Genomic DNA, 8,617 nt, shown 5'->3' on the forward strand with positions numbered 1-8,617 from the left:
GTCACTGATTGGCTATTGCTTTGACCAATCAGGGACTTCCTTAGGCCACGCAAAATATCTGTACCATGGAAAAAATAAATTAAAAAAGACAGGTCTGCAGCAGTCAGGTTTGCCAATAGTAAAACCCGACTCAAAATAGCCAAGCAATTGTTAGTGAATCAATCGCTTGGCTATTTTGCATGGGGTTTTACTAATTTGCATGGGATGATCGGGATCGGATCGCTACAGGCGTTAGTGAATTGGGTCAAAGGGAAATCTGGTCGCTAAGGGGTCTTAAACTGATCGGTACACGATCAGTTTGCTTAATGAATTTGGACCTTAGTTCCTTACACAGATAAATAACATAACACATTTCCCCTACACCCCCCTCTCCCTCATTTTTCCCCTATTATTATCTACTTACCCTTATGCCTCCAGAAGTCTTGGTACCTTATCATTAAACAACCATTCAACTCATTCACTCCATTCTAAGATAAAGCTAATACCCAAACTATATATCAGACAACCCACCTTTTCTCACCTAAACTATATTAAGCTTTCAATTGTACAATTTTACAACATTAATCTCTTTCCCTTAATTAGGAAAATGCTAGTTGTCCTTTTAACAGCCAGTGGGAAGGAATACTACAGCAGAGGATTGGCACCAAAACATTTTTCATCCCAGATTTCCAACATTAGCAGTCTGGGCATTAGCCGTTTGAGGAAGAGGGAAAGCCTGCAATTAGGGCTTCCCTGTGATAATCATCGGCCTCTGTACAGGGGTTATCCTGCATTGCAAGGGCCCGCAGTCCTCTCAGACAGCCCAGCTTCTGCATCTCCCTCTGCCTATCTAGATCCTCTAATGTTCAGATACTGCAAGGATTTCATACTCCCTGAGAAGCCATCCAGGGTTTCTAGTTGATTGTCTCATACATGAAGCGTCTGTAGCTAGACCAGCCCTTCCAAGCCTTCTAGGTGTCTGATCGCATTTTGAGCTAGGTAGAGGTTGTGCAGGTTGGGCAGAAGGACTCCTGCTGTGCTCTCTAGCCTGTTGCCTCGGAGTTCTAGAGTCTGCAGATTTTCTAGGTTCACACAATTCACTCTATAGAATGTGGATATTTCATTCCCATTAAGATTAAGTGACTCCAGACTAGGGTGGCTGATACCTCCAAGTTCCCTGATGTGGTTATGGTAAAGTTGGCAACCTGCAGATAGGACAGTTCGTTCAACTGTATGTGCACGAGCACGTTCTGGTCCGCTTTCAACCACTGCAGATGGGTGAGGGAGTTCAGCGTTGAAATGTCCTGCAAGTGATTCTGAGAGACTTGACATAATGCAAATGAATATATGACGAGAACTTAAAAATTTGTTGATCAATATTCACAAGCTAGAAATGGTCACCAATGGTTAAACCAATGGGTAGGGCAATCAACTAATCTTCAGTGGCACTTAATCAGTTATCACTGTTAAAAATTAGTGAAAACTGGCTATTTGGGGGATGTTTCAGGGCAGAGAGACAGCTAAGAGGGACTTACCAACTGAATGGAGCTCATAGGGGTTGTGGGGGAATATAGGGAGAGATAAGTGAAGAGAGATAGTGAGAGGCAGTCGAGTGAGTGCATTTGTAGGTCAGTAAGAGGAGTTTGAATTGTATTTGGAAATGGATGGGAAGCAGTGGCATACCAATGAGGGGGTGGGGGGGAGGTCCGCCCCGGGTGCAGCTTTAGGGGGGGTGCACAGCCAACCAGGTCCGGAAAATGATTGATAGCCAAGGCAAAGTGAGTCTATCGCGGAGCCTATCCCGGGCTCCGTGATAGACTCACTTTGCCTTGGCGATATACCGGGCCAATCAGCCTTCCTCTCCCCGACGTCAATTCTGCCGTCGGAGAGGAAGTTCGGGCCAGTCAATTGCTGCCTGGCTGGGTGGAACTTCCTCTCCGACGGCAGAATTGATGTCGGGGAGAGGAATGCTGGTCGGCCCGATGCAGGGAAGCAGAGAGAGCTTGGGGCGGTGGCGGCGGCGGTGGCTTTAGGGCCTGTTCCTCGATGGTGGCAGCAGTGGCTTCATGGAGGGCAGGCAGGGAGAAAGAAAGAAAGGGGGCAGGCAGTGAGACAGAAGGGAAACAGAAAAAAAGAAAGGGGGCATGAAGAGAGAAAAAAGAAAGGGAGGCAGGGAGAGAGGAACAAAAAGTTGGGGGAGGGAATGAGGTCTGGAGGAGAGGAAGCATACATGCTGAAAGAAGGGAAGAAAGATTGGATGCACAGTCAGAAAAAGAAAGTGCAACCAGAGACTCATGAAATCACCAGACAAGGTAGGAAAAATGATTTTATTTTCAATTTAGTGATCAAAATGTGTCTGAATTTATATCTGCTGTCTATTTTTTGCACTTTAGCCCCCTTTTACTAAACCGCAATAGCGGTTTTTAGTGCAGGGAGCCTATGAGAATTGAGAGCAGCCCTGGGCATTCAGCGCAGCTCCTTGCACTAAAAACTGCTATTGTGCTTTAGTAAAAAGGGAGGGGGGTATTTGTCTATTTTTGTATGGGTGTTAGTGCATAGAGTCATCTGCCTTGACCTCTTTGAAAAAACCCCAGAATAGGAATGATAATTAATATTTTCTCAGCGTACAGTGTGCTTTGTGTTTTTTTTAAATTTTATTGTTGGTAGATCATTTTGACTTGGTCATTTTAAAAGTAGTTCGCAAGCCCAAAAAGTGTGGGCACCCCTGAGCTAGAGCGTTGAAGCTGCGTGACGACTTTTACGGCAGCCATATGCATCTACGCTCCGGCTGCTGTAAGAAGGCAGTTTAGACATCGCCGGCCAAGGGCAGGGAGGTTTGTCAGACCGGGCCTGATGTCCGGGGGGAAGGGAGCGTTGCAAATCTTGTTGCCAAAATCGGAAAGGTGAGGAAGGGAGAAAGATGGGCCTGTGGTGGATGGAGAGATTGAGAGAAGGGGGCAGATGATGGAAGTGGTTCTGAAGGAATTAAAGGAGGAGATAGCGGAACTACTGCAGCAAATTTGCAACCTATCCTTGAAAACAGGCATGATCCCGGAGGATTGGAAGATAGCCAATGTCACGCCCATCTTTAAAAAGGGATCAAGAGGTGACCCGGGAAACTACAGACCAGTGAGTTTGACCTCGGTTCCGCGGAAACTGACGGAAGCACTGATTAAAGAACACATCGATGAACATCTGGAAAGAAACGAACTTTTGAAAACAACCCAACATGGTTTCTGCAGGGGGAGATCGTGCCTAACCAACTTATTGCACTTCTTCGAAGGAATTAACAAACGGATGGACAGAGGAGACCCCATAGACATCATATACCTTGATTTCCAAAAAGCCTTTGACAAGGTGCCTCACGAACGTCTACTCCGGAAACTGAAGAACCATGGAGTGGACGGAGACGTACATAGATGGATCAGAAACTGGTTGGCGGGTAGGAAACAGAGGGTAGGGGTGAAGGGCCACTACTCGGACTGGATGGGGGTCACGAGTGGTGTTCCGCAGGGCTCAGTGCTCGGGCCGCTGCTATTTAATATATTCATAAATGATCTAGAAACAGGCACGAAGTGTGAGATAATAAAATTTGCGGACGATACAAAACTATTTAGTGGAGCTGGGACTAAAGAGGAATGCGAAGAATTGCAAAGGGACTTGAACAAATTGGGGGAATGGGCGGCGAGATGGCAGATGAAGTTCAACGTTGAGAAATGTAAAGTATTGCATGTTGGAAACAGAAACCCGAGGTACAACTATACGATGGGAGGGATATTATTGAATGAGAGCAACCAAGAAAGGGACTTGGGGGTAATGGTGGACATGACAATGAAGCCGACGGCACAGTGCGCAACAGCCGCTAAGAAAGCAAATAGAATGCTAGGCATAATCAAGAAGGGTATTACAACAAGGACAAAAGAAGTTATCCTGCCATTGTATCGGGCGATGGTGCGCCCGCATCTGGAATACTGCGTCCAATATTGGTCTCCGTACCTTAGGAAGGATATGGCGTTACTCGAGAGGGTTCAGAGGAGAGCGACACGCTTGATAAAAGGGATGGAAAACCTCTCATACGCTGAGAGATTGGAGAAACTGGGTCTCTTTTCCCTGGAGAAGAGGAGACTTAGAGGGGATATGATAGAGACTTATAAGATCATGAAGGCATAGAGAGAGTAGAGAAGGACAGATTCTTCAAACTTTTGAAAAATAAAAGAACAAGAGGACACTTGGAAAAGTTGAAAGGGGACAGATTTAAAACGAATGCTAGGAAGTTCTTCTTTACCCAACGAGTGGTGGACACCTGGAATGCGCTTCCAGAGGGAGTAATAGGGCAGAGTACAGTACAGGGGTTTAAGAAAGGATTGGACAATTTCCTGCTGGAAAAGGGGATAGAGGGGTATAAATAGAGGATTACTGCACAGGTCCTGGACCTGTTGGGCCGCCGTGTGAGCGGACTGCTGGGCATGATGGACCTCAGGTCTGACCCAGCAGAGGCATTGCTTATGTTCTTATGTTCTTATGAAAGGGGAGAGAGAAGAGGTCAGATGATGGAAGTGGGGAGAAGGGAGAGCAAATGCTGAATGGAAGTGGAGAAAGAGAACACATACTGGATGGAAGAAGGGATAAAGAAAAAGGACATATTCTGGATGGGGGAAGAAGATAGAGTTAGTGAGATAGTGGAGGGGTGAAGGAAAGGGGTGGCAAGCTGCGGATAGACATAGTGAAAAGAGGGAAACTGAGGACTGCATAGTAAGAAAGAATTTAATTTAGACGGAGGCAGAAAATAAAGAAGGAAGACCAGAGAAGGAAAGGGAAGAGAGAGAGGAGATAGAAATGCCAGAGAACGGGGAAGGAGACAGAGATATCAGATCTGAGCGGAGGAAATGAGAAGAGAGAGATGCTAAAAACCACAGGGGGGAGGGAAAGAGAGATGAAAGGAGAAAGATGCCAGACCATGAGGGAACAGAGAGAAGATAATGGATGCCAGACCAAAGGGGAGGGGGGTCTAGAGAAGAGATGGAAGGGGGAGGCATAAATTTTCTGGAAGGGGCATAGAAGGAGAGAAGATGCCATATAGGGAGGGGCAGAGAGATGGCAGACAGTGGATGAAAGGAAGACAGTAACAAGAAGATGAGGAAAGCAAAAACCAGAGAAGACAAAGGTAGAACAAAAATTTTCTATTTATTTATTGCTTTAGGAGACATATGTCACTGTTTCTGTGGTGTTGCATTTTATGCAGAGTCCAGCTTCTTGCTGGTTCAATTTAACCTTTGTCTATGTATTTCTATTTTATCCCCCCTTTTACAAAACTTTGGAGCATTTTTTAGCACCAGCCATGGTGGTAGCAGCTCTGATGAGTGTCAGAGCTGTTACCACCGTGGCTAAAATCCACACTACAGTTTTGTAAAAGAGGGAGGGGTTAGTTTGTGATGACATATTCCATACTAGGCAAAGGTGTTTTCTGTGTTCTGTGTATTCGAAAGACATAGTTTTCTGTTAGGATTGACGGTGTAGGATTGATTTGTACTGGTCTGGCTTGTTTAGTTTTACAATAGGTGTATTGATGTACTGCTCACTGCAATATGTAAGATGCTGCCTTTTCTTAGGTACTCATGTGTGACGTGTGGCTTGTTACTAAAAATCATGTTTTTCGTACAGATGGGGTGGGTGCCAAAAATGATGGGCCCCGGGTGTCACATATGCTAGGTACGCCACTAATGGGAAGCCAATGAAGTGACTTTAAGAGAGGGGTAATATGAGTATAACAGCTCTCATGAAATATGAGTTGTGCAGTTGATTTCTGGATGGATTGGAGGGGAGTAAAATGGCTAAGCAGAAGGCTTAAGAGTAGTTAGTTGCAGTAATCAAAGTGCAAGGGTTTTGTTAGTGTACTTAGAGAGGAAGGGTCGGATTTTGGTAATGTTAGAGAGGAAGAAGTGGCAGGTTTTAGTGATATGTTATATCTGGGTAGTGAAGAAGAGAGGGGAGTCAAAGATAACCCCTAGACTGTGAGCAGACAAAACAGGGAGGATGAGAGTGTTGTCCACAGAAAATGGGGGAAGTGGGGAGGTGGGTTTAGGTAGGAAGATGAGCAGCTCCATTTCAGCCATATTCAGTTTAGATGGTGGTGAAATATCCAGGTGGCAATGTCAACCAAGCAGGTTGAGACTCTGTTCTGGGTTTCAGTAGAGATATCTGATGCGGAGAGGTAGATCTGCGAGTCATCAGCATAGAGGTGATACTGGAAGCCATAGGATGAGATAAGTGCTCCAAGTGAGCAAGTGTAGATTGAAAAACGGAGTGGTCCCTGGACAGAGCCTTGAGGTACACCAATAGATAGCGGGATGACTGTGGAGGAAGAACCACCGCTGCATATGCTAAAGGTGTGATAGGAGAGATAGGAAGAAGACCAGGAGAGAACAGAACCCTGGGATCCCAACGAGGAGAGCGTGCTGCCCCTGTAATATCAATTCAAGCTAGGGTTGCAAACAGCTCCAGGTTCAGGAGAGGCTGGTCTGATCCAGGATATACACACTGCATATATGGGCTATAACCGTAGCTTTTCTTAGGAAACACGAGAGGCCAATTTGGAAATAAAGTCCTTGCATTCAATCACAACTGGACCTACTTGCTCTAAAAAGCAGAGTCATTTGGCAATCCTAATTTAAATTCACAGAAAGAATTAAAATTTATTTCCTTCATTTCAGTCCCCACATTCATTTAGATGTGTTCCTAATCACATGGTCCAGCTTCATTATACTCAGTGGAGATGAAGTATAAATAAAAAGAAAGTCAGGAATTTTCCTTTTCAGTGACACTGTCATTATTAGAAACTTCAAAGATCTACATAAAACATATGCATTTCCTTACCAGGACAGACTGACAGTTCATCAAGCTCAGTATCCTGTTTCCAACAGTGACTAATCCAGGTCGCAAGTACCTGGCAAGATCCCAAAAGAGTAAAACAGATGTTAAGCAGTGGATTTTCCCAAGTCCATCTTAATAATGGCTTATGAGTATTTTTTAAACCTTTCTAAGCTAACTGCTTTTTACACATTACCTGGCAAACAAATTCCAGAGTTTATTACATGTTGAGTGAAGAAATATTTTCTCCAATTTCTTTTAAATTTACTACTTAGTAGGTTCATTTCATGCCTCTTAATCCTTGTATTTTTGGAATTAGTAAACAAGTGATTCACATCTACCTGTTCTATTCCATTCTGTATTTTACAGACCTCTCTCATATCTCCCCTCAACGGTCTCTTTTCCAAACTGAAGAGCCCTAGCCTCTTTAGCCTTCCCTTTATCATTTTCACCACTTTTTTCTGTACCTTTTCTAATTCCGCTATGTCTTTTTTGAGATGCGATGACCAAATTGCACACAATATTCGAGGTGTGGTTGCGCCATGGAATGATATAAAAAATTATAATATTCTCAGTTTTGTTCTCTATTCCCTTCCTTATTAATTCCTGACATTCTATTTGCTTTCTTAGCCACTGCTGCACACTGAGCAGAGGGTTTCAACATATCATCAAAGATGTCACCTAGATCTTTTTCCTGGGTGGTTTCTCCTAATGTGGAACTTTGCAACAGTTACCTGTACAGTAGTTTGGGTTGCTCTTCCCTATATGCATCCGTTTACATTTCTTCACATGCAGTATCTTCCGCCATTTGGATGCCCAGTCTCCCAATCTTGTAATGTCCTCTTGCAATTTTTCACAAACCTTTTGTGACAACTTTGAACAACTTTGTGCTGCCAGCTAGTTTAATACCTTATTCAATTCCATTTCTAGATTATTTTTAAATGTATTAAAAAGCAGCTGTCTCAGCACAGACCCCTGGGGTGCCCCACTATTTATCCTTCTCCATTGAGATTATTGACAATTTAACCCTAATCTCTGATGTCTATCTTTTAACTAAATCTTAATCTGTAATAGGACACTGTGGGGCTCATAATCGAAAGTGAAAAACATCACAAAAAAACGGCCTAAGTCGGCACTTGGACGAACATTGTCAAAATACGTCCAAGTGCCGATAATAAAACCGGGTTTTGGACGTATTTAAAAATGATCTAGGAATTCAGAGTGCCGCTGAATGACCAGAGCTAAACGGGGCATTTCAGGAGGAGTGTTGAGGGCAGGAATTGGGCGGGATGTGAGCCGTCTTAGACTTAGTCGTACTGCATGTATAACCAAATATTTTACAACACAGCATAGACGAAATTTGGACATTGTGACTTAGACCAGTGTTTTTCAACCTTTTTACACCCGTGGACCGGCAGAAATAAAAGAATTATTTTGTGGACCGGCAAACTACTAGGACTAAAATTTAAAAACTCCGTTTCCGCCCCATCTCCACGAGCTCGGTTCCCGCAAATCATCTGATCCCATCCGCGCAAGCCTCAGTTATGATTTTATATTGAATGTATTTTATTAAAGTATTCTGTACAATTATCATTTATAAATACAAATAATACAGGGCAAGGACCAACAAAACCTATCTCCCCTCCCCTTCATATATATCCCCTCTACTATCAAGAAAACTGAACAAGCCAAATTATTACAGAATGCTACACAGAAATATCATGCTAACAGAATACTGCAGTCACACATGACAGGAATAGTGTTAGGGGAG

The 8,617-nt window shown here is 43.8% G+C and overlaps 1 pseudogene; it reads right to left on the bottom strand.

The window, feature by feature from the left end:
* Nucleotides 1–689: 689 nt before the first annotated feature.
* Nucleotides 690–1,532, bottom strand: LOC117360395 (annotated as a pseudogene).
* Between the last annotated feature and the right edge of the window lie 7,085 nt (nucleotides 1,533–8,617).

This window comes from Geotrypetes seraphini, chromosome 5, assembly GCF_902459505.1.
Source record: "Geotrypetes seraphini chromosome 5, aGeoSer1.1, whole genome shotgun sequence".
NCBI classification, from domain to species: Eukaryota; Metazoa; Chordata; class Amphibia; order Gymnophiona; family Dermophiidae; genus Geotrypetes; species Geotrypetes seraphini.